This window comes from Saccoglossus kowalevskii, unplaced genomic scaffold, assembly GCF_978046115.1.
Source record: "Saccoglossus kowalevskii unplaced genomic scaffold, keSacKowa6.1 SCAFFOLD_119, whole genome shotgun sequence".
In the NCBI taxonomy this organism is placed as follows: domain Eukaryota; kingdom Metazoa; phylum Hemichordata; class Enteropneusta; family Harrimaniidae; genus Saccoglossus; species Saccoglossus kowalevskii.
The window spans coordinates 55,637-80,349 of NW_028188643.1; the positions used below are offsets into that span (position 1 = coordinate 55,637).

Below are 24,713 nucleotides of genomic sequence, written 5' to 3' on the forward strand. Positions count from 1 at the left end.
ACGAATATTCAGCCTACTGCCAAACCATTGCAGAATACACCAGTTCTCGTCCGATCACTGAAGTTAAGCTGCATCGGGCGTGGTTAGTACATGCATGGAGACCGGCTGGGAATACCACGTGCATTAGGCTCATCAACATTTTAATTACACCGTACGTACCAACTTTTTCCCATGATTTTTTGCCTAGGCGAAGCATATAATGACATCTAATTGCGAAGAATATTCAGCCTACTGCTAAACCAATGCAGAATACACCAGTTCTCGTCCGATCACTGAAGTTAATCTGCATCGGGCATGGTTATTAATTGCATGGGAGACCGGCTGGGAATACCACGTGCAGTAGGCTTATCAATATTTTTATTCCACCGTACATACCAACTTTTTCCCGTGATTTTTTGCCTAGCCGAAGCATTAATTGAAATCCAATTCCGACAAATATTCAGCCTACTGCCAAACTATTGCAGAATACACCAGTTCTCGTCCGATCACTGAAGCTAAGCCGCATCGGGCGTGCTTAGTACTTGCACGAGAGACCGGCGGGGAATACCTCGTGCAGTAGGCTCATCAACATTTTTATTCCACATTACATGCTAACTTTTTCCAATGATTTTTTGCCTAGACGAAGCATTAAATGACATACAATTCGATCGAATATTCAGCCTACTGCCTAACCATTGCAGAATACACCAGTTCTCGTCCGATCACTGAAGTTAAGCTGCATCGGGCGTGGTTAGTACTTGCACGGGAGACCGGCTGGGAATACCACGTGCAGTAGGCTGATGAACATTTTTAGTCCACATTACATACTAACTTTTTCCCATGATTTTTTGCCTAGACGAAGCATTAAATGACATCCAATTGCGACGAATATTCAGCCTACTGCCAAACCAATGCAGAATACACCAGTTCTCGTCTGATCATTGAAGTTAATCTGCATAGGGCATGGTTAGTACTTGCATGGGAGACCGGCTGGGAATACCACGTGCAGCAGGCTTATCAACATTTTTATTCCACCGTACATACTAACTTTTTTCCATGATTTTTTGCCTAGCCGAAGTATTAAATTACATCCAATTCCGACGAATATTCAGCCTACTGCCAAACCATTGCAGAATACACCAGTTCTTGTCCGATCGCTGAAGTTAAGCTGCATCGGGCGTGGTTAGTACTTGCGTGGGAGACCGGCTGGGAATACCACCTGCAGTAGGCTAATGAACATTTTTATTCCACCGTACATACTAACCTTTTTCCATGATTTTTTGCATAGCCGAAGCATTAAATGACATCTAATTGCTAAGAATATTCAGCCTACTGCCAAACCAATGCAGAATACACCAGTTCTCGTCCGATCACTGAAGTTAATCTGCATTGGGCATGCTTAGTAATTGCATGGGAGACCGGCTGGGAATACCACGTGCAGTAGGCTCATCAACATTTTTATTCCACATTACATGCTAACTTTTTCCCATGATTTTTTGCCTAGACGAAGCATTAAATGACATACAATTAGGACGAATATTCAGCCTACTGCCAAACCATTGCAGAATACACCAGTTCTCGTCCAATCACTGAAGTTAAGCTGCATCGAGCGTGGTTAGTAATTGCATGGGAGACCAGCTGGAAATACCACGTGCATTAGGCTCATCAACATTTTTATTCCACCGTACATACTAACTTTTTCCCGGGATTTTTTGCCTAGCCGAAGTATTAAGTTACATCCAATTCCGACGAATATTCAGCCTACTGCCAAACCATTGCAGAATACACCCGTTCTCGTCCGATCACTGAAGTTAAGCTGCATCGGGCGTGGTTAGTACTTGGATGTGAGACAGGCTGGGAATACCACGTGCAGTACGCTCATCAACATTTTAATTCCACCGTACATACCAACTTTTTCCCGGGATTTGTTGCCTAGCTGAAATCCAATTCCGACAAATAATCAGCCTACTGCCAAATCATTGCAGAATACACCAGTTCTCGTCCTATCACCAGTTCTCGTCCTATCACTGAAGCTAAGCCGCATCGGGCGTGGTTAGTACTTGCACGGGAGACCTGCTGGGAATACCACGTGCAGTAGACTTATCAATATTTTTATTCCACCGTACATGCTAACTTTTTCCCATGATTTTTTGCCTAGACGAAGCATTAAATGACATACAATTAGGACGAATATTCAGCCTACTGCCAAACCATTGCAGAATACACCAGTTCTCGTCCGATCACTGAAGTTAAGCTGCATCGGGCGTGGTTAGTACATGCATGGAGACCGGCTGGGAATATCACGTGCATTAGGCTCATCAACATTTTAATTCCACCGTACGTACCAACTTTTTCCCATGATTTTTTGCCTAGGCGAAGCATTAAATGACATCTAATTGCGAAGAATATTCAGCCTACTGCTAAACCAATGCAGAATACACCAGTTCTCGTCCGATCACCGAAGTTAATCTTCATCGGGCATGGTTAGTAATTGCATGGGAGACCGGCTGGGAATACCACGTGCAGTAGGCTTATCAATATTTTTATTCCACCGTACATACCAACTTTTTCCCGTGATTTTTTGCTTAGCCGAAGCATTAATTGAAATCCAATTCCGACAAATATTCAGCCTACTGCCAAACCATTGCAGAATACACCAGTTCTCGTCCGATCACTGAAGCTAAGCCGCATCGGGCGTGGTTAGTACTTGCACGAGAGACCGGCGGGGAATACCTCGTGCAGTAGGCTCATCAACATTTTTATTCCACATTACATGCTAACTTTTTCCAATGATTTTTTGCCTAGACGAAGCATTAAATGACATACAATTCGGTCGAATATTCAGCCTACTGCCTAACCATTGCAGAATACACCAGTTCTCGTCTGATCACTGAAGTTAAGCTGCATCGGGCGTGGTTATTACTTGCATGGGAGACCGGCTGGGAATACCACGTGCAGTAGGCTGATGAACATTTTTAGTCCACATTACATACTAACATTTTTATTCCACCGTACATACTAACATTTTCCCATGTTTTTTTGCCTAGCCGAAGCAATAAATGACATCCAATTGCAACGAATATTCAGCCTACTGCCAAACCAATGTAGAATACACCAGTTCTCGTCCGGTCACTGAAGTTAAGCTGCATCGGGCGTGGTTAGTACTTGCATGGGAGACCGGCTGGGAATACCACGTGCAGTAGGCTCATCAACATTTTTATTCCACATTACATACTAACTTTTTCCTATGATTTTTTTCCTAGCCATAGCATTAAATGACATCCAATTCCGACGTATATTCAGCCTACTGCCAAACCATTGCAGAATACACCAGTTCTCGTCCGATTACTAAAGTTAAGCTGCATCGGGCGTGGTTAGTACATGCATGGGAGACTGGCTAACAACACCATGTGCAGTAGGCTCATCAACATTTTTATTCCACCACACATACTAACTTTTTTCCATGTTTTTTTTGCCTAGCCGAAGCATTAAATGACATCCAATTGCTTCAATATTCAGCCTACTGCCAAACCATTGCCGAATACACCAGTTCTCGTCCGATCACTGAAGTTAAGCTGCATCGGGCGTGGTTAGTACTTGCATGGTATAACGGCTGGGAATACCATGTGCACTAGGCTCATCAACATTTTTATTCCACAGAACATACTAACTTTTTCCCGGGATTTTTTGCCTAGCCGAAGTATTAAATTACATCCAATTCCGACGAATATTCAGCCTACTGACAAACAATTGCAGAACACACCAGTTCTCGTCCGATCACTGAAGTTAAGCCCACCGGACGTGGTTAGTACTTGCATGGGAGACCGGCTGAGAATACCACAAGCAGTAGGCTCATCAACATTTTTATTCCACAGTACATACTAACTTTTTCGCGGGATTTTTTGCATAGCCGACGCATTAAACGACATCCAATTCCAACGAATATTCAGCCTACTGCCAAACCATTGCACAATACACAAGTTCTCGTCCGATCACTGCAGTTAAGCCCATCGGGCGTGGTTAGTACTTGCATGGGAGACCGGCTGAGAATACCACAAGTAGTAGGCTCATCAACATTTTTATTCCACCGTACATACTAACTTTTTCGCGGGATTTTTTGCATAGCCGAAGCATTAAACGACATCCAATTCCGGCGAATATTCAGCCTACTGCCAACCCATTGCAGAATACACCAGTTCTCGTCCGATCACTGAAGCTAAGCTGCATCGGGCGTGGTTAGTACTTGCATGGGAGACCGGCTGGGAATACCACGTGCAGTAGGCTCATCAACATTTTTATTCTCCCGTACATACTAACTTTTTTCTGCGATTTTTTGTCTATCCGAAGCGCTAAACGACATCCAATTTCGACGAATATTCAGCATACTGCCAAACCATTGCAGAGTACACCAGTTCTCGTCCGATCACTGAAGCTAAGCTGCATCGGGCGTGGTTAGTACTTGCATGGGAGACCGACTGAGAATACCACAAGCAGTAGGCTCAGCAACATTTTTATTCCACCGTAAATACTAACTTTTTCGCGGGATTTTTTTCATAGCCGAAGCATTAAACGACATCCAATTCCGACGAATATTCAGGCTACTGCCAACCCAATGCAGAATACACTAGTTCTCGTCCGATCACTGAAGCTAAGCTGCATCGGGCGTGGTTAGTACTTGCATGGGAGACCGGCTGGGAATACCACATGCTGTAGGCTCATCAACATTTTTATTCTCCCGTACATACTAACTTTTTTCCGCGATTTTTTGGCTAGCCGAAGCAATAAATGACCTCCAATTGCAAAGAATATTCATCCTACAGCCAAACCAATGCAGAATACACCAGTTCTCGTCCGATCACTGAAGTTAATCTGCATTGGGCGTGGTTAATACTTGCATGGGAGACCGGCTGGGAATACCACGTGCAGTAGGCTCATCAACATTTTTATTCCACCGTACATACTAACTTTTTTCCATGATTTTTTGCCTAGCCGAAGCATTAAATGACATCCAATTGCGACGAATATTCAGCCTACTGCCAAACTAATGCAGAATACACCAGTTCTCGTCCGATCACTGAAGTTAAGCCCACTGGACGTGGTTAGTACTTGCATGGGAGACCAAATGAGAATACCACAAGCAGTAGGCTCATCAACATTTTATTCCACCGTACATACTAACATTTTTGCAGGATTTTTTGCATAGCCGAAGCATTAAACGACATCCAATTCCGACGAATATTCAGCCTACTGCCAACCCATTGCAGAATACACCAGTTCTCGTCCGATCACTGAAGCTAAGCTGCATCGGGCGTGGTTAGTACTTGCAAGGGAGACCGGCTGGGAATACCACTTGCATTAGGCTCATCAACGTTTTTATTCCACCGTACATACTAACTTTTTCCCGGGATTTTTTTGCCTAGCCGAAGTATTAAATTACATCCAATTCCGACGAATATTCAGCCTACTGCCAAACCATTGCAGAGTACACCAGTTCTCGTCCGATCACTGAAGTTAAAGACGTGGTTAGTACTTGCATGGGATACCGGCTGAGAAAACCGCATGCAGTACGCTCATCAACATTTTTATTCCGCCGTACATACTAACTTTTTCTCCGGATTTTTTGCATAGCCTAAGCATTTTAAACGACATCCAATTCCGACGAATATTCAGCCTAATGCCAAACCATTGCAGAATACACCAGTTCTCGTCCGATCACTGAAGTTAAGCTGCATCGGGCGTAGTTAGTACTTGCATGGGAGACCGGCTGGGAATACCACGTGCAGTAGGCTCATCAACATTTTTATTCCACATTACATACTAACATTTTCCCATAATTTTTAACTAGCCGAAGCAATAAATGACCTCCAATTGCAAAGAATATTCAGCATACAGCCAAACCAATGCAGAATACACCAGTTCTCGTCATATCACTGAAGTTAATCTGCATTGGGCGTGGTTAGTACTTGCATGGGAGACCGGCTGGGAATACCACGTGCAGTAGGCTCATCGACATTTTTATTCCACATTACATACTATCATTTTCCCATGTTTTTTTGCCTAGCCGAAGCAATAAATGACATCCAATTGCAACGAATATTCAGCCTACTGCCAAACCAATGCAGAATACACCAGTTCACGTCCGATCAGTGAAGTTAAGCTGCATCGGGCGTGGTTAGTACTTGCAAGGGAGACCGGCTGGAATACCACGTGCATTAGGCTCATCAACATTTTTATTCCACCGTACATATTAACTTTTTCCCGGGATTTTTTGCCCAGCCGAAGTTTTAAATTACATCCAATTCCGAAGAATATTCAACCTACTGACAAACCATTGCAGAATACACCAGTTCTCGTCCGATCATTGAAGTTAAGCCCACCAAACGCGGTTAGTACTTGCATGGGAGCCCGGCTGTGAATACCGCATGCAGTAGGCTCATCAACATTTTTATTCCACCACACATACTAACTTTTTCGAGGGATTTTTTGCATAGCCGAAGCATTAAACGACATCCAATTCCGACGAATATTCAGCCTACTGGCAACCCATTGCAGAATACACCAGTTCTTGTCCGATCACTGAAGTTAAGCTGCATCGGGCGTGGTTAGTACTTGCATGGGAGACCGGCTGGGAATACCATGTGCAGTAGGCTCATCAACATTTTTATTCCACCGTACATACTAACATTTTTCCATGATTTTTTTCCTAGCCGTAGGATTAAATGACATCCAATTCCGATGTATATTCAGCCTACTGCCAAACCATTGCAGAATACACCAGTTCTCGTCCGATCACTGAAGTTAAGCTGCATCGGGCGTTGTTAGTACTTGCATGGGAGACCGGCTGAGAATACCATGTGCAGTAGGCTCACCAACATTTTTATTCCACCGTACATACTAACTTTTTTCCATGATTTTTTGCCTAGCCGAAGCATTAAATGACATCCAATTGCGACGAATATTTAGCCTACTGCCAAACCATTGCAGAATACACCAGTTGTCGTCCGATCACTGAAGTTAAGCTGCATAGGGCGTGGTTAGTACATGCATGGTAGAACGGCTGGGAATACCACGTGCAGTAGGCTCATCAATATTTTTATTCCACCGTACATACTAACTTTTTCCCGGGATTTTTTGCCTAGCCGAAGCATTAAACGACATCCAATTCCGACGAATATTCAGCCTACTGCCAACCCATTGCAGAATACACCAGTTCTCGTCCGATCACTGAAGTTAAGTTGAATCGGGCGTGGTTTGTACTTGCATGGGAGACCGGCTGGGAATACCACGTGCAGTAGGCTCATCAACATTTTTATTCCACATTACATACTAACATTTTCCCATGATTTTTTGCCTAAATGAAGCATTAAATGACATACAATACGGACGAATATTCAGCCTACAGCCAAACCATTGCAGAACACACTAGTTCTCGTCATATCAATGAAGTTAAGCTGCATCGGGCGTGGTGAGTACTTGCATGGTAGACCGACTGGGAATACCACGTGCAGTAGGCTCATCAACATTTTTATTCCACATTACATACTAACTTTTTCCTATGATTTTTTGCCGAACCATAGCATTAAATGACATTCAATTCCGACGAATATTCAGCCTACTGCCAAACCATTGCAGAATACACCAGTTCTCGTCCGATCACTGCAGTTAACCTGCATCGGGCGTGGTTAGTACTTGCATGGGAGACCGGCTGGGAATACCACGTGCAGTTGGCTGATGAACATTACTATTCCACCGTACATACTAACTATTTTCCATGATTTTTTGCCTAGCCAAAGCATTAAATGGCATACAATTGCAACAAACATTCAGCATACTGCCAAACCAATGCAGAATACACCAGTTCTCATCCGATCACTGAAGTTAATCTGCATCGGGCGTGGTTAGTACTTGCATGGGAGACCGGCTGGGAATACCACGTGCAGTAGGCTCATCAACATTTTTATTCCACCGTACATACTAACTTTTTCCCGGGATTTTTTGCCAAGCCGAAGTATTAAATTAAATCCAATTCTGACGAATACTCAGCCTACTGTCAAACTATTGCAGAATACACCAGTTCTCGTCCGGTCACTGAAGTTTAGCTGCATCGGGCGTGGTTAGTACTTGCATGGGAGACCGGCTGGGAATACCACGTGCAGTAGGCTCATCAACATTTTTATTCCACATTACATACTAACTTTTTCCTATGATTTTTTGCCTAGCCGAAGCATTAAATGACATCCAATTGCGACGAATATTCAGCCTACTGCCAAACCATTGCCGAATACACCAGTTCTCGTCCGATCACTGAAGTTAAGCTGCATCGGGCGTGGTTAGTACTTGCATGGTATAACGGCTGGGAATACCATGTGCACTAGGCTCATCAACATTTTTATTCCACAGAACATACTAACTTTTTCCCGGGATTTTTTGCCTAGCCGAAGTATTAAATTACATCCAATTCCGACGAATATTCAGCCTACTGACAAACAATTGCAGAACACACCAGTTCTCGTCCGATCACTGAAGTTAAGCCCACCGGACGTGGTTAGTACTTGCATGGGAGACCGGCTGAGAATACCACAAGCAGTAGGCTCATCAACATTTTTATTCCACCGTACATACTAACTTTTTCGCGGGATTTTTTGCATAGCCGAAGCATTAAACGACATCCAATTCCGACGAATATTCAGCCTACTGCCAACCCATTGCAGAATACACCAGTTCTCGTCCGATCACTGAAGTTAAGCTGCATCGGGCGTGGTTAGTACTTGCATGGTAGACCGGCTGGGAATACCACGTGCAGTAGGCTAATCAACAGTTTTATTCCACATTACATACTAACTTTTTCCTATGATTTTTTGCCGAGCCATAGCATTAAATGACATTCAATTCCGACGAATATTCAGCCTACTGCCAAACCATTGCACAATACACAAGTTCTCGTCCGATCACTGCAGTTAAGCCCACCGGACGTGGTTAGTACTTGCATGGGAGACCGGCTGAGAATACCACAAGCAGTAGGCTCATCAACATTTTTATTCCACCGTACATACTAACTTTTTCGCGGGATTTTTTGCATAGCCGAAGCATTAAACGACCTCCAATTCCGACGAATATTCAGCCTACTTCCAACCCATTGCAGAATACACCAGTTCTCGTCCGATCACTGAAGCTAAGCTGCATCGGGCGTGGGTAGTACTTGCATGGGAGACAGGCGGGGAATACCACGTGCTGTAGGCTCATCAACATTTTTATTCTCCCGTACATACTAACATTTTTCTGCGATTTTTTGTCTAGCCGAAGCGCTAAACGACATCCAATTTCGACGAATATTCAGCCTACTGCCAAACCATTGCAGAGTACACCAGTTCTCGTCCGATCACTGAAGCTAAGCTGCATCGGGCGTGGTTAGTACTTGCATGGGAGACCGACTGAGAATACCACAAGCAGTAGGCTCATCAACATTTTTATTCCACCGTACATACTAACTTTTTCGCGGGATTTTTTGCATAGCCGACGCATTAAACGACATCCAATTCCGACGAATATTCAGCCTACTGCCAACCCATTGCAGAATACACCAGTTCTCGTCCGATCACTGAAGTTAAGCTGCATCGGGCGTGGTTAGTACTTGCATGGTAGACCGGCTGGGAATACCACGTTCAGTAGGCTCATCATCATTTTTATTCCACCGTACATACTAACTTTTTCGCGGGATTTTTTGCATAGCCAAAGCATTAAACGACACCCAATTCCGACGAATATTCAGCCTACTGCCAACCCAATGCAGAATACACTAGTTCTCGTCCGATCACTGAAGCTAAGCTGCATCGGGCGTGGTTAGTACTTGCATGGGAGACCGGCTGGGAATACCACGTGCAGTAGGCTCATCAACATTTTTATTCCACATTACATACTAACTTTTTCCTATGATTTTTTTCCTAGCCATAGCATTAAATGACATCCAATTCCGACGTATATTCAGCCTACTGCCAAACCATTGCAGAATACACCAGTTCTCGTCCGATCACTAAAGTTAAGCTGCATCGGGCGTGGTTAGTACTTGCATGGGAGACCGGCTAACAATACCATGTGCAGTAGGCTCATCAACATTTTTATTCCACCATACATACTAACTTTTTTCCATGATTTTTTGCCTAGCCGAAGCATTAAATGACATCCAATTGCGACGAATATTCAGCCTACTGCTAAACCATTGCCGAATACACCAGATCTCGTCCGATCACTGAAGTTAAGCTGCATTGGGCGTGGTTAGTACTTGCATGGTATAACGGCTGTGAATACCATGTGCACTAGGCTCATCAACATTTTTTTCCACAGAACATACTAACTTTTTCCCGGGATTTTTTGCCTAGCCGAAGTATTAAATTACATCCAATTCCGACGAATATTCAGCCTACTGACAAACAATTGCAGAACACACCAGTTCTCGTCCGATCACTGAAGTTAAGCCCACCGGACGTGGTTAGTACTTGCATGGGAGACCGGCTGAGAATACCACAAGCAGTAGGCTCATCAACATTTTTATTCCACCGTACATACTAACTTTTTCGCGGGATTTTTTGCATAGCCGAAGCATTAAACGACATCCAATTCCGACGAATATTCAGCCTACTGCCAACCCATTGCAGAATACACCAGTTCTCGTCCGATCACTGAAGTTAAGCTGCATCGGGCGTGGTTAGTACTTGCATGGTAGACCGGCTGGGAATACCACGTGCAGTAGGCTAATCAACAGTTTTATTCCACATTACATACTAACTTTTTCCTATGATTTTTTGCCGAGCCATAGCATTAAATGACATTCAATTCCGACGAATATTCAGCCTACTGCCAAACCATTGCACAATACACAAGTTCTCGTCCGATCACTGCAGTTAAGCCCACCGGACGTGGTTAGTACTTGCATGGGAGACCGGCTGAGAATACCACAAGCAGTAGGCTCATCAACATTTTTATTCCACCGTACATACTAACTTTTTCCCGGGATTTTTTGCCTAGCCGAAGTATTAAATTACATCCAATTCCGACGAATATTCAACCGAATGACAAACCATTGCAGAATACACCAGTTCTCGTCCGATCACTGAAGTTAAGCTGCATTGGGCGTGGTTAGTACTTGCATGCGAGACCAGCTGAGAATACCATGTGCAGTAGGCTCATCAACATTTTTATTCCACCGTACATTCTAACTTTTTTCCATGATTTTTTGCCTAGCCGAAGCATTAAATGACATCCAATTGCGACGAATATTCAGCCTACTGCCAAACCAATGCAGAATACACCAGTTCTCGTCCGATCACTGAAGTTAAGCCCACCGGACGTGGTTAGTACTTGCATGGGAGACCGGCTGAGAATACCACAAGCAGTAGGCTCATCAACATTTTATTCCACCGTACATACTAACATTTTCGCGGGATTTTTTGCATAGCCGAAGCATTAAACGACATCCAATTCCGACGAATATTCAGCCTACTGCCAACCCATTGCAGAATACACCAGTTCTCGTCCGATCACTGAAGCTAAGCTGCATTGGGCGTGTTTAGTACTTGCATGGGAGACCGGCTGGGAATACCACGTGCAGTAGGCTCATCGACATTTTTATTCCACATTACATACTAACATTTTCCCATGATTTTTTGCCTAGACGAAGCATTAAATGACATACAATACGGACGAATATACAGCCTACTGCCAAAACATTGCAGAACACCCCAGTTCTTGTCATATCAATGAAGTTAAGCTGCATTGGGCGTGGTTTGTACTTGCATGGTAGACCGGCTGGAAATACCACGTGCAGTAGGCTCATCAACATTTTAATTCCACCGTACATACTAACTTTTTCCCGGGATTTGTTGCCTAGCCGAAGTATTAAATTACATTCAATTCCGACGAATATTCAGCCTACTGCCAAACCATTGCAGAATACACCAGTTCACATCTGATCACTGAAGTTAAGCTGCATCGGGCGTGGTTAGTACTTGCATGGCAGACCGGCTGAGAATACCACTTGCAGTAGGCTCATCAACATTTTTATTCCACCGTACATACTAACTTTTTCCCGGGATTTTTTGCCTTGCCGAAGTATTAAACGACATCCAATTCCGACGAATATTCAGCCTACTGCCAACCCATTGCAGAATACACTAGTTCTCGTCCGATCACTGAAGCTAAGCTGCATCGGGCGTGGTTAGTACTTGCATGGGAGACCGGCTGGGAATACCACGTGCAGTAGGCTCATCAACATTTTTATTCCACATTACGTACTAACATTTTCCCATGTTTTTTTGCCTAGCCGAAGCAATAAATGACATCCAATTGCAACGAATATTCAGCCTACTGCCAACCCATTGCAGAATACACCAGTTCTCGTCCGATCACTGAAGCTAAGCTGCATCGGGCGTGGTTAGTACTTGCAAGGGAGACCGGCTGGGAATACCACTTGCATTAGGCTCATCAACGTTTTTATTCCACCGTACATACTAACTTTTTCCCGGGATTTTTTTGCCTAGCCGAAGTATTAAAATACATCCAATTCCGACGAATATTCAGCCTACTGCCAAACCATTGCAGACTACACCAGTTCTCGTCCGATCACTGAAGTTAAAGAAGTGGTTAGTACTTGCATGGGATACCAGCTGAGAAAACCGCATGCAGTACGCTCATCAACATTTTTATTCCGCCGTACATACTAACTTTTTCGCGGGATTTTTTGCATAGCCGAAGCATTTTAAACGACATCCAATTCCGACGAATATTCAGCCTACTGCCAAACCATTGCAGAATACACCAGTTCTCGTCCGATCACTGAAGTTAAGCTGCATCGGGCGTGGTTAGTACTTGCATGGGAGACCGGCTGGGAATACCACGTGCAGTAGGCTCATCAACATTTTTATTCCACATTACATACTAACATTTTCCCATAATTTTTTACCTAGCCGAAGCAATAAATGACCTCCAATTGCAAAGAATATTCAGCATACAGCCAAACCAATGCAGAATACATCAGTTCTCGTCATATCACTGAAGTTAATCTGCATCGGGCGTGGTTAGTACTTGCAAGGGAGACCGGCTGGAATACCACGTGCATTAGGCTCATCAACATTTTTATTCCACCGTACATACTAACTTTTTCCCGGGATTTTTTGCCCAGCCGAAGTTTTAAATTACATCCAATTCCGAAGAATATTCAACCTACTGACCAACCATTGCAGAATACACCAGTTCTCGTCCGATCATTGAAGTTAAGCCCACCAGACGCGGTTAGTACTTGCATGGGAGCCCGGCTGTTAATACCGCATGCAGTAGGCTCATCAACATTTTTATTCCACCGCACATACTAACTTTTTCGAGGGATTTTTTGCATAGCCGAAGCATTAAACGACATCCAATTCCGACGAAAATTCAGCCTACTGGCAACCCATTGCAGAATACACCAGTTCTTGTCCGATCACTGAAGTTAAGCTGCATCGGGCGTGGTTAGTACTTGCATGGGAGACCGGCTGGGAATACCATGTGCAGTAGGCTCATCAACATTTTTATTCCACATTACATACTAACTTTTACCTATGATTTTTTCCTAGCCGTAGGATTAAATGACATCCAATTCCGATGTATATTCAGCCTACTGCCAAACCATTGCAGAATACACCAGTTCTCGTCCGATCACTGAAGTTAAGCTGCATCGGGCGTGGTTAGTACTTGCATGGGAGACCGGCTGAGAATACCATGTGCAGTAGGCTCACCAACATTTTTATTCCACCGTACATACTAACTTTTTTCCATGATTTTTTCCTAGCCGTAGGATTAAATGACATCCAATTCCGATGTATTTTCAGCCTACTGCCAAACCAATGCAGAATACACCAGTTCTCGTCCGACCACTGAAGTTAAGTTGCATCGGGCGTGGCTTGTACTTGCATGGGAGACCGGCTTGGAATACCACGTGCAGTAGGCTCATCAACATTTTTATTCCACATTACATACTAACATTTTCCCATGATTTTTTGCCTAAATGAAGCATTAAATGACATACAATTCGGACGAATATTCAGCCTACAGCCAAACCATTGCAGAACACACTAGTTATCGTCATATCAATGAAGTTAAGCTGCATCGGGCGTGGTGAGTACTTGCATGGTAGACCGGCTGGGAATACCACGTGCAGTAGGCTCATCAACATTTTTATTCCACATTACATACTAACTTTTTCCTATGATTTTTTGCCGAACCATAGCATTAAATGACATTCAATTCCGACGAATATTCAGCCAAACCATTGCAGAATACACCAGTTCTCGTCCGATCACTGCAGTTAACCTGCATCGGGCGTGGTTAGTACTTGCATGGGAGACCGGCTGGGAATACCACGTGCAGTTGGCTGATGAACATTTTTATTCCACCGTACATACTAACTATTTTCCATGATTTTTTGCCTAGCCAAAGCATTAAATGGAATACAATTGCAACGAACATTCAGCATACTGCCAAACCAATGCAGAATACACCAGTTCTCATCCGATCACTGAAGTTAATCTGCATCGGGCGTGGTTAGTACTTGCATGGGAGACCGGCTGGGAATACCACGTGCAGTAGGCTCATCAACATTTTAATTCCACATTACATACTAACATTTTCCCATAATTGTTTACCTAGCCGAAGCAATAAATGACATCCAATTGCAAAGAATATTCAGCCTACAGCCAAACCAATGCAGAATACACCAGTTCTCGTCTGATCACTGAAGTTAATCTGCATCGGGCATGGTTAGTACTTGCATGGGAGACTGGCTGGGAATACCACGTGCAGTAGGCTCATCAACATTTTTATTCCACATTACATACTAACATTTTCCCATGTTTTTTTGCCTAGCCGAAGCAATAAATGACATCCAATTGCAACGAATATTCAGCCTACTGCCAAACCAATGTAGAATACAACAGTTCACGTCCGATTACAGAAGTTAAGCTGCATCGGGCGTGGTTAGTACTTGCATGGGAGACTGGCTGGAATACCACGTGCAGTAGGCTCATCAACATTTTTATTCCACCGTACATACTAACTTTTTCCCGGGATTTTTTGCCAAGCCGAAGTATTAAATTAAATCCAATTCTGACGAATACTCAGCCTACTGTCAAACTATTGCAGAATACACCAGTTCTCGTCCGGTCACTGAAGTTAAGCTGCATCGGGCGTGGTTAGTACTTGCATGGGAGACCGGCTGGGAATACCACGTGCAGTAGGCTCATCAACATTTTTATTCCACATTACATACTAACTTTTTCCTATGATTTTTTTCCTAGCCATAGCATTAAATGACATCCAATTCCGACGTATATTCAGCCTACTGCCAAACCATTGCAGAATACACCAGTTCTCGTCCGATCACTAAAGTTAAGCTGCATCGGGCGTGGTTAGTACTTGCATGGGAGACCGGCTAACAATACCATGTGCAGTAGGCTCATCAACATTTTTATTCCACCATACATACTAACTTTATTCCATGATTTTTTGCCTAGCCGAAGCATTAAATGACATCCAATTGCGACGAATATTCAGCCTACTGCCAAACCATTGCCGAATACACCAGTTCTCGTCCGATCACTGAAGTTAAGCTGCATTAGGCGTGGTTAGTACTTGCATGGTATAACGGCTGGGAATACCATGTGCACTAGGCTCATCAACATTTTTATTCCACAGAACATACTAACTTTTTCCCGAGATTTTTTGCCTAGCCGAAGTATTAAATTACATCCAATTCCGACGAATATTCAGCCTACTGACAAACAATTGCAGAATACACTAGTTCTCGTCCGATCACTGAAGTTAAGCCCACCGGACGTGGTTAGTACTTGCATGGGAGACCGGCTGAGAATACCACAAGCAGTAGGCTCATCAACATTTTTATTCCACCGTACATACTAACTTTTTCGCGGGTTTTTTTGCATAGCCGACTCATTAAACGATATCCAATTCCGACGAATATTCAGCCTACTGCCAACCCATTGCAGAATACACCAGTTCTCGTCCGATCACTGAAGTTAAGCTGCATCGGGCGTGGTTAGTACTTGCATGGTAGACCGGCTGGGAATACCACGTGCAGTAGGCTCATCAACAGTTTTATTCCACAATACATACTAACTTTTTCCTATGATTTTTTGCCGAGCCATAGCATTAAATGACATTCAGTTCCGACGAATATTCAGCCTACTGCCAAACCATTGCACAATACACAAGTTCTCGTCTGATCACTGCAGTTAAGCCCACCGGACGTGGTTAGTACTTGCATGGGAGACCGGCTGAGAATACCACAAGCAGTAGGCTCATCAACATTTTTATTCCACCGTACATACTAACTTTTTCGCGGGATTTTTTGCATAGCCGAAGCATTAAACGACATCCAATTCCGACAAATATTCAGCCTACTGCCAACCCATTGCAGAATACACCAGTTCTCGTCCGATCACTGAAGCTAAGCTGCATCGGGCGTGGGTAGTACTTGCATGGGAGACCGGCTGGGAATACCACGTGATGTAGGCTCATCAACATTTTTATTCTCCCGTACATACTAACTATTTTCTGCGATTTTTTGTCTAGCCGAAGCGCTAAACGACATCCAATTTCGACGAATATTCAGCCTACTGCCAAACCATTGCAGAGTACACCAGTTCTCGTCCGATCACTGAAGCTAAGCTGCATCGGGCGTGGTTAGTACTTGCATGGGAGACCGGCTGGGAATACCACGTTCAGTAGGCTCATCATCATTTTTATTCCACCGTACATACTAACTTTTTCGCGGGATTTTTTGCATAGCCGAAGCATTAAATGACATCCAATTCCGACGAATATTCAGCCTACTGCCAACCCAATGCAGAATACACTAGTTCTCGTCCGATCACTGAAGCTATGCTGCATCGGGCATGGTTAGTACTTGCATGGGAGACCGGCTGGGAATACCACATGCTGTAGGCTCATCAACATTTTTATTCTCCCGTACATACTAACTTTTTTCCGCGATTTTTTGTCTAGCCGAAGCAATAAATGACCTCCAATTGCAAAGAATATTCAGTATACAGCCAAACGAATGCAGAATACACCAGTTCTCGTCCGATCACTGAAGTTAATCTGCATCGGGCGTGGTTAATACTTGCATGGGAGACCGGCTGGGAATACCACGTGCAGTAGGCTCATCAACATTTTTATTCCACATTACGTACTAACATTTTCCCATGTTTTTTTGCCTAGCCGAAGCAATAAATGACATCCAATTGCAACGAATATTCAGCCTACTGCCAAACCAATGCAGAATACACCAGTTCACGTCTGATTACTGAAGTTAAGCTGCATCGTGCGTGGTTAGTACTTGCAAGGGAGACCGGCTGGGAATACCACGTGCATTAGGCTCATCAACATTGTTATTCCACCGTACATACTAACTTTTTCCCGGGATTTTTTGCCTAGCCGAAGTATTAAATTACATCCAATTCCGAAGAATATTCAACCGAATGACAAACCATTGCAGAATACACCAGTTCTCGTCCGATCACTGAAGTTAAGCCCACCGGACGTGGATAGTACTTGCATGGGAGACCGGCTGAGAATTCCACAAGCAGTAGGCTCATCATCATTTTTATTCCACCGTACATACTAACTTTTTCGCGGGATTTGTTGCATAGCCGAAGCATTAAACGACATCCAATTCCGACGAATATTCAGCCTACTGCCAACCCATTGCAGAATACTCTAGTTCTGGTCCGATCACTGAAGCTAAGCTGCATCAGGCGTGGTTAGTACTTGCATGGGAGACCGGCTGGGAATACCACGTGCAGTAGGCTCATCAACATTTTTATTCTCCCGTACATACTAACTTTTTCGCGGGATTTGTTGCATAGCCGAAGCATTAAACGACATCCAATTCCGACGAATATTCAGCCTACTGCCAACCCATTGCAGAATACACTAGTTCTCATCCGATCACTGAATCTAAGCTGCATCGGGCGTGGTTAGTACTTGCATGGGAGACCGGCTGGGAATACCACGTGCAGTAGGCTCATCAACATTTTTATTCCACATTACGTACTAACATTTTCCCATGTTTTTTTGCCTAGCCGAAGCAATAAATGACATCCAATTGCAACGAATATTCAGCCTACTGCCAAACCAATGCAGAATACACCAGTTCACGTCTGATTACTGAAGTTAAGCTGCATCGGGCGTGGTTAGTACTTGCAAGGGAGACCGGCTGGGAATACCACGTGCATTAGGTTCATCAACATTTTTATTCCACCGTACATACTAACTTTTTCCCGGGATTTTTTGCCTAGCCGAAGTATTAAATTACATCCAATTCCGACAAATATTCAACCGACTGACAAACCATTGCAGAATACACCAGTTCTCGTCCGATCACAGAAGTTAAGCTGCATTGGGCGTGGTTAGTACTTGCATGGGAGACCGGCTGAGAATACCATGTGCAGTAGGCTCATCAACATTTTTATTCCACCGTACATACTAACTTTTTTCCATGATTTTTTGCCTAGCCGAAGCATTAAATGACATCCAATTGCGACGAATATTCAGCCTACTGCCAAACCAATGCAGAATACACCAGTTCTCGTCCGATCACTGAAGTTAAGCCCACCGGACGTGGTTAGTACTTGCATGGGAGACCGGCTGAGAATACCACAAGCAGTATGCTCATCAACATTTTATTCCACCGTACATACTAACATTTTCGCGGGATTTTTTGCATAGCCGAAGCATTAAACGACATCCAATTCCGACGAATATTCAGCCTACTGCCAACCCATTCCAGAATACACCAGTTCTCGTCCGATCACTGAAGCTACCATGTGCAGTAGGCTCGTCGACATTTTTATTCCACATTACATACTAACATTTTCGCGGGATTTTTTGCATAGCCGAAGCATTAAACGACATCCAATTCCGACGAATATTCAGCCTACTGCCAACCCATTGCAGAATACACCAGTTCTCGTCCGATCACTGAAGCTAAGCTGCATCAGGCGTGGTTAGTACTTGCATGGGAGACCGGCTGGGAATACCACGTGCAGTAGGCTCATCGACATTTTTATTCCACATTACATACTAACATTTTCCCATGATTTTTTGCCTTGCCGAAGTATTAAATTACATCCAATTCCGACGAATATTCAGCCTACTGACAAACCATTGCAGAATACACCAGTTCTCGTCCGATCACTGAAGTTAAGCCCACCGGACATGGATAGTACTTGCATGGGAGACCGGCTGAGAATACCACAAGCAGTAGGCTCATCATCATTTTTATTCCACCGTACATACTAACTTTTTCGCGGGATTTGTTGCATAGCCGAAGCATTAAACGACATCCAATTCCGACGAATATTCAGCCTACTGCCAACCCATTGCAGAATACACTAGTTCTCGTCCGATCACTGAAGCTAAGCTGCATCGGGCGTGGTTAGCACTTGCATGGGAGACCGGCTGGGAATACCACGTGCTGTAGGCTCATCAACATTTTTATTCTCCCGTACATACTAACTTTTTTCCGCGATTTTTTGTCTAGCCGAAGCGCTAAACGACATCCAATTTCGACGAATATTCAGCCTACTGCCAAACCATTGCAGAGTACACCAGTTCTCGTCCGATCACTGTAGCTAAGCTGCATCGGGCGTGGTTAGTACTTGCATGGGAGACCGGATGGGAATACCACGTGCAGTTGGCTGTTGAACATTTTTATTCCACCATACATACTTACATTTTCCCATGTTTTTTTGCCTAGCCGAAGCAAGAAATGACATCCAATTGCAACGAATATTCAGCCTACTGCCAAACCAATGCAGAATACACCAGTTCACGTCTGATTACTGAAGTTAAGCTGCATCGGGCGTGGTTAGTACTTGCAAGGGAGTCCGGCTGAGAATACCACAAGCAGTAGGCTCATCAACATTTTTATTCCACCGTACATACTAACTTTTTCCCGGGATTTTTTGCCTAGCCAAAGTATTAAATTACATCCAATTCCGACGAATATTCAACCGACTGACAAACCATTGCAGAATACACCAGTTCTCGTCCGATCACTGAAGTTAAGCTGCATTGGGCGTGGTTAGTACTTGCATGGGAGACCGGCTGAGAATACCATGTGCAGTAGGCTCATCAACATTTTTATTCCACCGTACATACTAACTTTTTTCCATGATTTTTTGCCTAGCCGAAGCATTAAATGACATCCAATTGCGACGAATATTCAGCCTACTGCCAAACCAATGCAGAATACACCTGTTCTCGTCCGATCACTGAAGTTAAGCCCACCGGACGTGGTTAGTACTTGCATGGGAGACCAGCTGAGAATACCACAAGCAGTAGGCTCATCAACATTTTATTCCACTGTACATACTAACATTTTCGCGGGATTTTTTTGCATAGCCGAAGCATTAAACGACATCCAATTCCGACGAATATTTAGCCTACTGCCAACCCATTGCAGAATACACCAGTTCTCGTCCGATCACTGAAGCTAAGCTGCATCGGGCGTGGTTAGTACTTGCATGGGAGACCGGCTGGGAATACCATGTGCAGTAGGCTCATCGACATTTTTATTCCACATTACATACTAACATTTTCCCATGATTTTTTGCCTAGACGAAGCATTAAATGATATACAATACGGACGAATATTCAGCCTACGGCCAAACCATTGCAGAACACAGCAGTTCTTGTCATATCAATGAAGTTAAGCTGCATCGGGCGTGGTTAGTACTTGCATGGTAGACCGGCTGGGAATACCACGTGCAGTAGGCTCATCAACATTTTTATTCCACCGTACATACTAACTTTTTCCCGGGATTTGTTGCCTAGCCGAAGTATTAAATTACATTCAATTCTGACGAATATTCAGCCTACTGCCAACCCATTGCAGAATACACCAGATCTCGTCCGATCACTGAAGTTAAGCCCACCGGACGTGGTTAGTACTTGCATGGTAGACCGGCTGGGAATACCACGTGCAGTAGGCTCATCGACATTTTCATTCCACATTACATACTAACATTTTCCCATGATTTTTTGCCTAGACGAAGCATTAAATGACATACAATACGGACGAATATTCAGCCTACTGCCATACCATTGCAGAACACACCAGTTCTTGTCAAATCAATGAAGTTAAGCTGCATCGGGCGTGGTTAGTACTTGCATGGTAGACCGGCTGGGAATACCACGTGCAGTAGGCTCATCAACATTTTTATTCCACATTACATACTAACTTTTTCCTATGATTTTTTGCCGAGCCGTAGCATTAAATTGAATCCAATTCCGACGAATATTCAGCCTACTGACAAAACATTGCAGAATACACCAGTTCTCGTCCGATCACTGAAGTTAAGCCCACCGGACGTGGTTAGTACTTGCATGGGTGACCGGCTGGGAATACCACGTGCAGTAGGCTCATCAACATTTTTATTCCACATTACATACTAACATTTCCCTTATTTTTTTACCTAGCCGAAGCAATAAATGACCTCCAATTGCAAAGAATAATCAGCCTACTTCCAAACCATTGCAGAATACTCCAGTTCTCGTCCGATCACTGAAGTTAATCTGCATCGGGCATGGTTAGTACTTGCATGGGAGACTGGCTGGGAATACCACGTGCAGTAGGATTTTCAACATTTTTATTCCACATTACATACTAACATTTTCCCATGTTTTTTTACCTAGCTGAAGCAATACATTACATCCAATTGCAAGGAATATTCAGCCTACTGCCAATCCAATGCAGAATACACCAGTTCACGTCTGATCACTGAAGTTAAGCTGCATCGGGCGTGGTTAGTACTTGCAAGGGAGACCGGCTGGGAATACCACGTGCATTAGGCTCATCAACAATTTTATTCCACCGTACATACTAAATTTTTCCCGGGATTTTTTGACTAGCCGAAGTATTAAACGACATCCAATTACGACGAATATTCAGCCTACTGCCAAACCATTGCAGAATACACCAGTTCACATCCGATCACTGAAGTTACGCTGCATCGGGCGTGGTTAGTACTTGCATGGTAGACCGGCTGTGAATACCACGCGCAGTAGGCTCATCAACATTTTTATTCCACCGTGCATACTAACTTTTTCCCGGGATTTTTTGCCTAGCCGAAGTATTAAATTACATCCAATTCCGAAGAATATTCAGCCTACTGACAAACCATTGCAGAATACACCAGTTCTCGTCTGATCACTGAAGTTAATCCCACCGGACGTGGTTAGTACTTGCATGGGAGACCGGCTGAGAATACCACAATCAGTAGGCTCATCAACATTTTTATTCCACCGTGCATACTAACTTTTTCGTCGGATTTTTTGCATAGCCGAAGCATTAAACGACATCCAATTCCGACGAATATTCAGCCTACTGCCAACACATTGCAGAATACACCAGTTCTCGTCCGATCACTGAAGCTAAGCTGCATCGGGTGTGGTTAGTACTTGCATGGGAGACCGGCTGGGAATACCACGTGCAGTAGGCTCATCAACATTTTTATTCCACATTACATACTAACATTTTCCCATGATTTTTTGCCTAGACGAAGCATTAAATGACATACAATACGGACGAATATTCAGCCTACTGCCATACCATTGCAGAATACACCAGTTCTTGTCCGATCACTGAAGTTAAGCCCACCGGACGTGGTTAGTACTTGCATGGGTGACCGGCTGGGAATACCGCGTGCAGTAGGCTCATCAACATTTTTATTCCACATTACATACAAACATTTTCCCTTATTTTTTTTACCTAGCCGAAGCAATAAATGACCTCCAATTGCAAAGAATATTCAGCCTACTTCCAAACCATTGCAGAATACTCCAGTTCTCGTCCGATCACTGAAGTTAATCTGCATCGGGCATGGTTAGTACTTGCATGGGAGACTGGCTGGGAATACCACGTGCAGTAGGCTTATCAACATTTTTATTCCACCATACATACTAACTTTTTTCCATGATTTTTTGCCTAGCCGAAGCATTAAATGACATCCAATTGCGACGAATATTCAGCCTACTGCCAAACCAATGCAGAATACACCAGTTCTCGTCCGATCACTGAAGTTAATCTGCATCGGGCATGTTTAGTACTTGCATGGGAGACGGCCTGAGAATACCGCGTGCATTAGGCTTATCAACATTATTATTCCACCGTACATACAAACTTTTTCCCGGGATTTGTTGCCTAGCCGAAGTATTAAATTACATTCAATTCCGACGAATATTCAGCCTACTGCCAAACCACTGCAGAATACACCAGTTCTCATCCGATCACTGAAGTTAAGCTGCATCGGGCGTGCTTAGTACTTGCATGGTAGACCGGCTGTGAATACCACGTGCAGTAGGCTCATCAACATTTTTATTCCACCGTACATACTAACTTTTTCCCGGGATTTTTTGAATAGCCGAAGTATTAAATTACATCCAATTCCGACGAATATTCAGCCTACTGACAAAACATTGCAGAATACACCAGTTCTCGTCCGATCACTGAAGTTAAGCCCACCGGACGTGGTTAGTACTTGCATGGGTGACCGCCTGGGAATACCACGTGCAGTAGGCTCATCAACATTTTTATTCCACATTACATACAAACATTTTCCCTTATTTTTTTTACCTAGCCGAAGCAATAAATGACCTCCAATTGCAAAGAATATTCAGCCTACTTCCAAACCATTGCAGAATACTCCAGCTCTCGTCCGATCACTGAAGTTAATCTGCATTGGGCATGGTTAGTACTTGCATGGGAGACTGGCTGGGAATACCACTTGCAGTAGGATTTTCAACATTTTTATTCCACATTACATACTAACATTTTCCCATGTTTTTTGCCTAGCTGAAGCAATACATTACATCCAATTGCAACGAATATTCAGCCTACTGCCAAACCAATGCAGAATACACCAGTTCTCGTCCGATCACTGATGTTAAGCCCACCGGACGTGGTTAGTACTTGCATGGGAGACCGGCTGGGAATACCACGTGCAGTAGGCTTATCAACATTTTTATTCCACCATACATACTAACTTTTTTCCATGATTTTTTGCCTAGCCGAAGCATTAAATGACATCCAATTGCAACGAATATTCAGCCTACTGCCAAACCAATGCAGAATACACCAGTTCTCGTCCGATCACTGAAGTTAATCTGCATCGGGCATGTTTAGTACTTGCATGGGAGACCGGCTGGGAATACCGCGTGCAGTAGGCTTATCAACATTATTATTTCACCGTACATACAAACTTTTTCCCGGGATTTGTTGCCTAGCCGAATTATTAAATTACATTCAATTCCGACGAATATTCAGCCTACTGCCAAACCACTGCAGAATACACCAGTTCTCATCCGATCACTGAAGTTAAGCTGCATCGGGCGTGTTTAGTACTTGCATGGTAGACTGGCTGTGAATACCACGTGCAGTTGGCTCATCAACATATTTATTCCACCGTACATACTAACTTTTTCCCGGGATTTTTTGAATAGCCGAAGTATTAAATTACATCCAATTCCGACGAATATTCAGCCTACTGACAAACCATTGCAGAATACACCCGTTCTCGTCCGATCACTGAAGTTAAGCCCACCGGACGTGGTTAGTACTTGCATGGGAGACCGGTTGAGAATACCACAAGCAGTAGGCTCATCAACATTTTTATTCCACCGTACAT

At 43.7% G+C, this 24,713-nt stretch overlaps 1 non-coding gene and 86 pseudogenes across 1 annotated transcript; all 87 read left to right on the plus strand.

The window, feature by feature from the left end:
* The first annotated feature begins 11 nt into the window (after window positions 1-11).
* Window positions 12-130, plus strand: LOC146725624 (5S ribosomal RNA; annotated as a pseudogene).
* A 96-nt stretch (window positions 131-226) lies between these two features.
* On the plus strand, window positions 227-346 carry LOC146725625 (5S ribosomal RNA; annotated as a pseudogene).
* A 96-nt stretch (window positions 347-442) lies between these two features.
* On the plus strand, window positions 443-562 carry LOC146725626 (5S ribosomal RNA; annotated as a pseudogene).
* Window positions 563-658: 96 nt separating this feature from the next.
* LOC146725627 (5S ribosomal RNA) lies at window positions 659-778 on the plus strand (annotated as a pseudogene).
* Window positions 779-874: 96 nt separating this feature from the next.
* Window positions 875-994, plus strand: LOC146725628 (5S ribosomal RNA; annotated as a pseudogene).
* Window positions 995-1,090: 96 nt separating this feature from the next.
* On the plus strand, window positions 1,091-1,210 carry LOC146725629 (5S ribosomal RNA; annotated as a pseudogene).
* Window positions 1,211-1,306: 96 nt separating this feature from the next.
* LOC146725630 (5S ribosomal RNA) lies at window positions 1,307-1,426 on the plus strand (annotated as a pseudogene).
* A 96-nt stretch (window positions 1,427-1,522) lies between these two features.
* Window positions 1,523-1,642, plus strand: LOC146725631 (5S ribosomal RNA; annotated as a pseudogene).
* Window positions 1,643-1,738: 96 nt separating this feature from the next.
* LOC146725632 (5S ribosomal RNA) lies at window positions 1,739-1,858 on the plus strand (annotated as a pseudogene).
* A 318-nt stretch (window positions 1,859-2,176) lies between these two features.
* LOC146725633 (5S ribosomal RNA) lies at window positions 2,177-2,295 on the plus strand (annotated as a pseudogene).
* Window positions 2,296-2,391: 96 nt separating this feature from the next.
* LOC146725634 (5S ribosomal RNA) lies at window positions 2,392-2,511 on the plus strand (annotated as a pseudogene).
* A 96-nt stretch (window positions 2,512-2,607) lies between these two features.
* On the plus strand, window positions 2,608-2,727 carry LOC146725635 (5S ribosomal RNA; annotated as a pseudogene).
* A 96-nt stretch (window positions 2,728-2,823) lies between these two features.
* Window positions 2,824-2,943, plus strand: LOC146725636 (5S ribosomal RNA; annotated as a pseudogene).
* A 122-nt stretch (window positions 2,944-3,065) lies between these two features.
* On the plus strand, window positions 3,066-3,185 carry LOC146725637 (5S ribosomal RNA; annotated as a pseudogene).
* Window positions 3,186-3,497: 312 nt separating this feature from the next.
* LOC146725638 (5S ribosomal RNA) lies at window positions 3,498-3,617 on the plus strand (annotated as a pseudogene).
* Window positions 3,618-4,143: 526 nt separating this feature from the next.
* LOC146725639 (5S ribosomal RNA) lies at window positions 4,144-4,263 on the plus strand (annotated as a pseudogene).
* A 96-nt stretch (window positions 4,264-4,359) lies between these two features.
* Window positions 4,360-4,479, plus strand: LOC146725640 (5S ribosomal RNA; annotated as a pseudogene).
* Window positions 4,480-4,575: 96 nt separating this feature from the next.
* On the plus strand, window positions 4,576-4,695 carry LOC146725641 (5S ribosomal RNA; annotated as a pseudogene).
* A 96-nt stretch (window positions 4,696-4,791) lies between these two features.
* On the plus strand, window positions 4,792-4,911 carry LOC146725642 (5S ribosomal RNA; annotated as a pseudogene).
* A 96-nt stretch (window positions 4,912-5,007) lies between these two features.
* On the plus strand, window positions 5,008-5,126 carry LOC146725643 (5S ribosomal RNA; annotated as a pseudogene).
* A 95-nt stretch (window positions 5,127-5,221) lies between these two features.
* On the plus strand, window positions 5,222-5,341 carry LOC146725644 (5S ribosomal RNA; annotated as a pseudogene).
* A 307-nt stretch (window positions 5,342-5,648) lies between these two features.
* Window positions 5,649-5,768, plus strand: LOC146725645 (5S ribosomal RNA; annotated as a pseudogene).
* A 95-nt stretch (window positions 5,769-5,863) lies between these two features.
* Window positions 5,864-5,983, plus strand: LOC146725646 (5S ribosomal RNA; annotated as a pseudogene).
* A 96-nt stretch (window positions 5,984-6,079) lies between these two features.
* Window positions 6,080-6,198, plus strand: LOC146725647 (5S ribosomal RNA; annotated as a pseudogene).
* Window positions 6,199-6,509: 311 nt separating this feature from the next.
* On the plus strand, window positions 6,510-6,629 carry LOC146725648 (5S ribosomal RNA; annotated as a pseudogene).
* A 96-nt stretch (window positions 6,630-6,725) lies between these two features.
* On the plus strand, window positions 6,726-6,845 carry LOC146725649 (5S ribosomal RNA; annotated as a pseudogene).
* A 96-nt stretch (window positions 6,846-6,941) lies between these two features.
* On the plus strand, window positions 6,942-7,061 carry LOC146725650 (5S ribosomal RNA; annotated as a pseudogene).
* A 96-nt stretch (window positions 7,062-7,157) lies between these two features.
* LOC146725651 (5S ribosomal RNA) lies at window positions 7,158-7,277 on the plus strand (annotated as a pseudogene).
* A 312-nt stretch (window positions 7,278-7,589) lies between these two features.
* LOC146725652 (5S ribosomal RNA) lies at window positions 7,590-7,709 on the plus strand (annotated as a pseudogene).
* Window positions 7,710-7,805: 96 nt separating this feature from the next.
* On the plus strand, window positions 7,806-7,925 carry LOC146725653 (5S ribosomal RNA; annotated as a pseudogene).
* A 96-nt stretch (window positions 7,926-8,021) lies between these two features.
* Window positions 8,022-8,141, plus strand: LOC146725654 (5S ribosomal RNA; annotated as a pseudogene).
* Window positions 8,142-8,237: 96 nt separating this feature from the next.
* Window positions 8,238-8,357, plus strand: LOC146725655 (5S ribosomal RNA; annotated as a pseudogene).
* A 311-nt stretch (window positions 8,358-8,668) lies between these two features.
* LOC146725656 (5S ribosomal RNA) lies at window positions 8,669-8,788 on the plus strand (annotated as a pseudogene).
* Window positions 8,789-9,099: 311 nt separating this feature from the next.
* Window positions 9,100-9,219, plus strand: LOC146725657 (5S ribosomal RNA; annotated as a pseudogene).
* A 96-nt stretch (window positions 9,220-9,315) lies between these two features.
* Window positions 9,316-9,435, plus strand: LOC146725658 (5S ribosomal RNA; annotated as a pseudogene).
* A 96-nt stretch (window positions 9,436-9,531) lies between these two features.
* On the plus strand, window positions 9,532-9,651 carry LOC146725659 (5S ribosomal RNA; annotated as a pseudogene).
* A 96-nt stretch (window positions 9,652-9,747) lies between these two features.
* Window positions 9,748-9,867, plus strand: LOC146725660 (5S ribosomal RNA; annotated as a pseudogene).
* Window positions 9,868-9,963: 96 nt separating this feature from the next.
* LOC146725661 (5S ribosomal RNA) lies at window positions 9,964-10,083 on the plus strand (annotated as a pseudogene).
* Window positions 10,084-10,609: 526 nt separating this feature from the next.
* On the plus strand, window positions 10,610-10,729 carry LOC146725662 (5S ribosomal RNA; annotated as a pseudogene).
* Window positions 10,730-11,256: 527 nt separating this feature from the next.
* LOC146725663 (5S ribosomal RNA) lies at window positions 11,257-11,375 on the plus strand (annotated as a pseudogene).
* Window positions 11,376-11,470: 95 nt separating this feature from the next.
* On the plus strand, window positions 11,471-11,590 carry LOC146725664 (5S ribosomal RNA; annotated as a pseudogene).
* A 312-nt stretch (window positions 11,591-11,902) lies between these two features.
* Window positions 11,903-12,022, plus strand: LOC146725665 (5S ribosomal RNA; annotated as a pseudogene).
* Window positions 12,023-12,118: 96 nt separating this feature from the next.
* On the plus strand, window positions 12,119-12,238 carry LOC146725666 (5S ribosomal RNA; annotated as a pseudogene).
* A 96-nt stretch (window positions 12,239-12,334) lies between these two features.
* Window positions 12,335-12,454, plus strand: LOC146725667 (5S ribosomal RNA; annotated as a pseudogene).
* Window positions 12,455-12,761: 307 nt separating this feature from the next.
* LOC146725668 (5S ribosomal RNA) lies at window positions 12,762-12,881 on the plus strand. The gene has a single exon (XR_014928676.1). It is a non-coding gene; the product is annotated as a 5S ribosomal RNA (ribosomal RNA).
* Window positions 12,882-13,407: 526 nt separating this feature from the next.
* Window positions 13,408-13,527, plus strand: LOC146725669 (5S ribosomal RNA; annotated as a pseudogene).
* A 95-nt stretch (window positions 13,528-13,622) lies between these two features.
* LOC146725670 (5S ribosomal RNA) lies at window positions 13,623-13,742 on the plus strand (annotated as a pseudogene).
* A 95-nt stretch (window positions 13,743-13,837) lies between these two features.
* LOC146725671 (5S ribosomal RNA) lies at window positions 13,838-13,957 on the plus strand (annotated as a pseudogene).
* Window positions 13,958-14,053: 96 nt separating this feature from the next.
* Window positions 14,054-14,173, plus strand: LOC146725672 (5S ribosomal RNA; annotated as a pseudogene).
* Window positions 14,174-14,262: 89 nt separating this feature from the next.
* LOC146725673 (5S ribosomal RNA) lies at window positions 14,263-14,382 on the plus strand (annotated as a pseudogene).
* Window positions 14,383-14,478: 96 nt separating this feature from the next.
* On the plus strand, window positions 14,479-14,598 carry LOC146725674 (5S ribosomal RNA; annotated as a pseudogene).
* Window positions 14,599-14,694: 96 nt separating this feature from the next.
* On the plus strand, window positions 14,695-14,814 carry LOC146725675 (5S ribosomal RNA; annotated as a pseudogene).
* Window positions 14,815-14,910: 96 nt separating this feature from the next.
* LOC146725676 (5S ribosomal RNA) lies at window positions 14,911-15,029 on the plus strand (annotated as a pseudogene).
* Window positions 15,030-15,125: 96 nt separating this feature from the next.
* Window positions 15,126-15,245, plus strand: LOC146725677 (5S ribosomal RNA; annotated as a pseudogene).
* A 96-nt stretch (window positions 15,246-15,341) lies between these two features.
* On the plus strand, window positions 15,342-15,461 carry LOC146725678 (5S ribosomal RNA; annotated as a pseudogene).
* Window positions 15,462-15,988: 527 nt separating this feature from the next.
* On the plus strand, window positions 15,989-16,108 carry LOC146725679 (5S ribosomal RNA; annotated as a pseudogene).
* Window positions 16,109-16,419: 311 nt separating this feature from the next.
* Window positions 16,420-16,539, plus strand: LOC146725680 (5S ribosomal RNA; annotated as a pseudogene).
* A 96-nt stretch (window positions 16,540-16,635) lies between these two features.
* Window positions 16,636-16,755, plus strand: LOC146725681 (5S ribosomal RNA; annotated as a pseudogene).
* A 96-nt stretch (window positions 16,756-16,851) lies between these two features.
* Window positions 16,852-16,971, plus strand: LOC146725682 (5S ribosomal RNA; annotated as a pseudogene).
* A 96-nt stretch (window positions 16,972-17,067) lies between these two features.
* LOC146725683 (5S ribosomal RNA) lies at window positions 17,068-17,187 on the plus strand (annotated as a pseudogene).
* A 96-nt stretch (window positions 17,188-17,283) lies between these two features.
* On the plus strand, window positions 17,284-17,403 carry LOC146725684 (5S ribosomal RNA; annotated as a pseudogene).
* A 311-nt stretch (window positions 17,404-17,714) lies between these two features.
* LOC146725685 (5S ribosomal RNA) lies at window positions 17,715-17,834 on the plus strand (annotated as a pseudogene).
* Window positions 17,835-17,930: 96 nt separating this feature from the next.
* LOC146725686 (5S ribosomal RNA) lies at window positions 17,931-18,050 on the plus strand (annotated as a pseudogene).
* A 96-nt stretch (window positions 18,051-18,146) lies between these two features.
* Window positions 18,147-18,266, plus strand: LOC146725687 (5S ribosomal RNA; annotated as a pseudogene).
* Window positions 18,267-18,362: 96 nt separating this feature from the next.
* Window positions 18,363-18,482, plus strand: LOC146725688 (5S ribosomal RNA; annotated as a pseudogene).
* A 477-nt stretch (window positions 18,483-18,959) lies between these two features.
* LOC146725689 (5S ribosomal RNA) lies at window positions 18,960-19,079 on the plus strand (annotated as a pseudogene).
* A 311-nt stretch (window positions 19,080-19,390) lies between these two features.
* LOC146725690 (5S ribosomal RNA) lies at window positions 19,391-19,510 on the plus strand (annotated as a pseudogene).
* Window positions 19,511-19,606: 96 nt separating this feature from the next.
* Window positions 19,607-19,726, plus strand: LOC146725691 (5S ribosomal RNA; annotated as a pseudogene).
* A 96-nt stretch (window positions 19,727-19,822) lies between these two features.
* LOC146725692 (5S ribosomal RNA) lies at window positions 19,823-19,942 on the plus strand (annotated as a pseudogene).
* A 96-nt stretch (window positions 19,943-20,038) lies between these two features.
* LOC146725693 (5S ribosomal RNA) lies at window positions 20,039-20,158 on the plus strand (annotated as a pseudogene).
* A 96-nt stretch (window positions 20,159-20,254) lies between these two features.
* Window positions 20,255-20,373, plus strand: LOC146725694 (5S ribosomal RNA; annotated as a pseudogene).
* Window positions 20,374-20,469: 96 nt separating this feature from the next.
* Window positions 20,470-20,589, plus strand: LOC146725695 (5S ribosomal RNA; annotated as a pseudogene).
* Window positions 20,590-20,901: 312 nt separating this feature from the next.
* Window positions 20,902-21,020, plus strand: LOC146725696 (5S ribosomal RNA; annotated as a pseudogene).
* A 96-nt stretch (window positions 21,021-21,116) lies between these two features.
* On the plus strand, window positions 21,117-21,236 carry LOC146725697 (5S ribosomal RNA; annotated as a pseudogene).
* A 96-nt stretch (window positions 21,237-21,332) lies between these two features.
* LOC146725698 (5S ribosomal RNA) lies at window positions 21,333-21,451 on the plus strand (annotated as a pseudogene).
* A 95-nt stretch (window positions 21,452-21,546) lies between these two features.
* LOC146725699 (5S ribosomal RNA) lies at window positions 21,547-21,666 on the plus strand (annotated as a pseudogene).
* Window positions 21,667-21,762: 96 nt separating this feature from the next.
* LOC146725700 (5S ribosomal RNA) lies at window positions 21,763-21,882 on the plus strand (annotated as a pseudogene).
* A 96-nt stretch (window positions 21,883-21,978) lies between these two features.
* LOC146725701 (5S ribosomal RNA) lies at window positions 21,979-22,098 on the plus strand (annotated as a pseudogene).
* Window positions 22,099-22,409: 311 nt separating this feature from the next.
* LOC146725702 (5S ribosomal RNA) lies at window positions 22,410-22,529 on the plus strand (annotated as a pseudogene).
* Window positions 22,530-22,625: 96 nt separating this feature from the next.
* LOC146725703 (5S ribosomal RNA) lies at window positions 22,626-22,744 on the plus strand (annotated as a pseudogene).
* Window positions 22,745-22,841: 97 nt separating this feature from the next.
* On the plus strand, window positions 22,842-22,961 carry LOC146725704 (5S ribosomal RNA; annotated as a pseudogene).
* A 96-nt stretch (window positions 22,962-23,057) lies between these two features.
* On the plus strand, window positions 23,058-23,177 carry LOC146725705 (5S ribosomal RNA; annotated as a pseudogene).
* Window positions 23,178-23,273: 96 nt separating this feature from the next.
* Window positions 23,274-23,393, plus strand: LOC146725706 (5S ribosomal RNA; annotated as a pseudogene).
* Window positions 23,394-23,489: 96 nt separating this feature from the next.
* LOC146725707 (5S ribosomal RNA) lies at window positions 23,490-23,608 on the plus strand (annotated as a pseudogene).
* A 312-nt stretch (window positions 23,609-23,920) lies between these two features.
* LOC146725708 (5S ribosomal RNA) lies at window positions 23,921-24,039 on the plus strand (annotated as a pseudogene).
* Window positions 24,040-24,135: 96 nt separating this feature from the next.
* On the plus strand, window positions 24,136-24,255 carry LOC146725709 (5S ribosomal RNA; annotated as a pseudogene).
* A 96-nt stretch (window positions 24,256-24,351) lies between these two features.
* Window positions 24,352-24,471, plus strand: LOC146725710 (5S ribosomal RNA; annotated as a pseudogene).
* The last annotated feature ends 242 nt before the right edge of the window (window positions 24,472-24,713 follow it).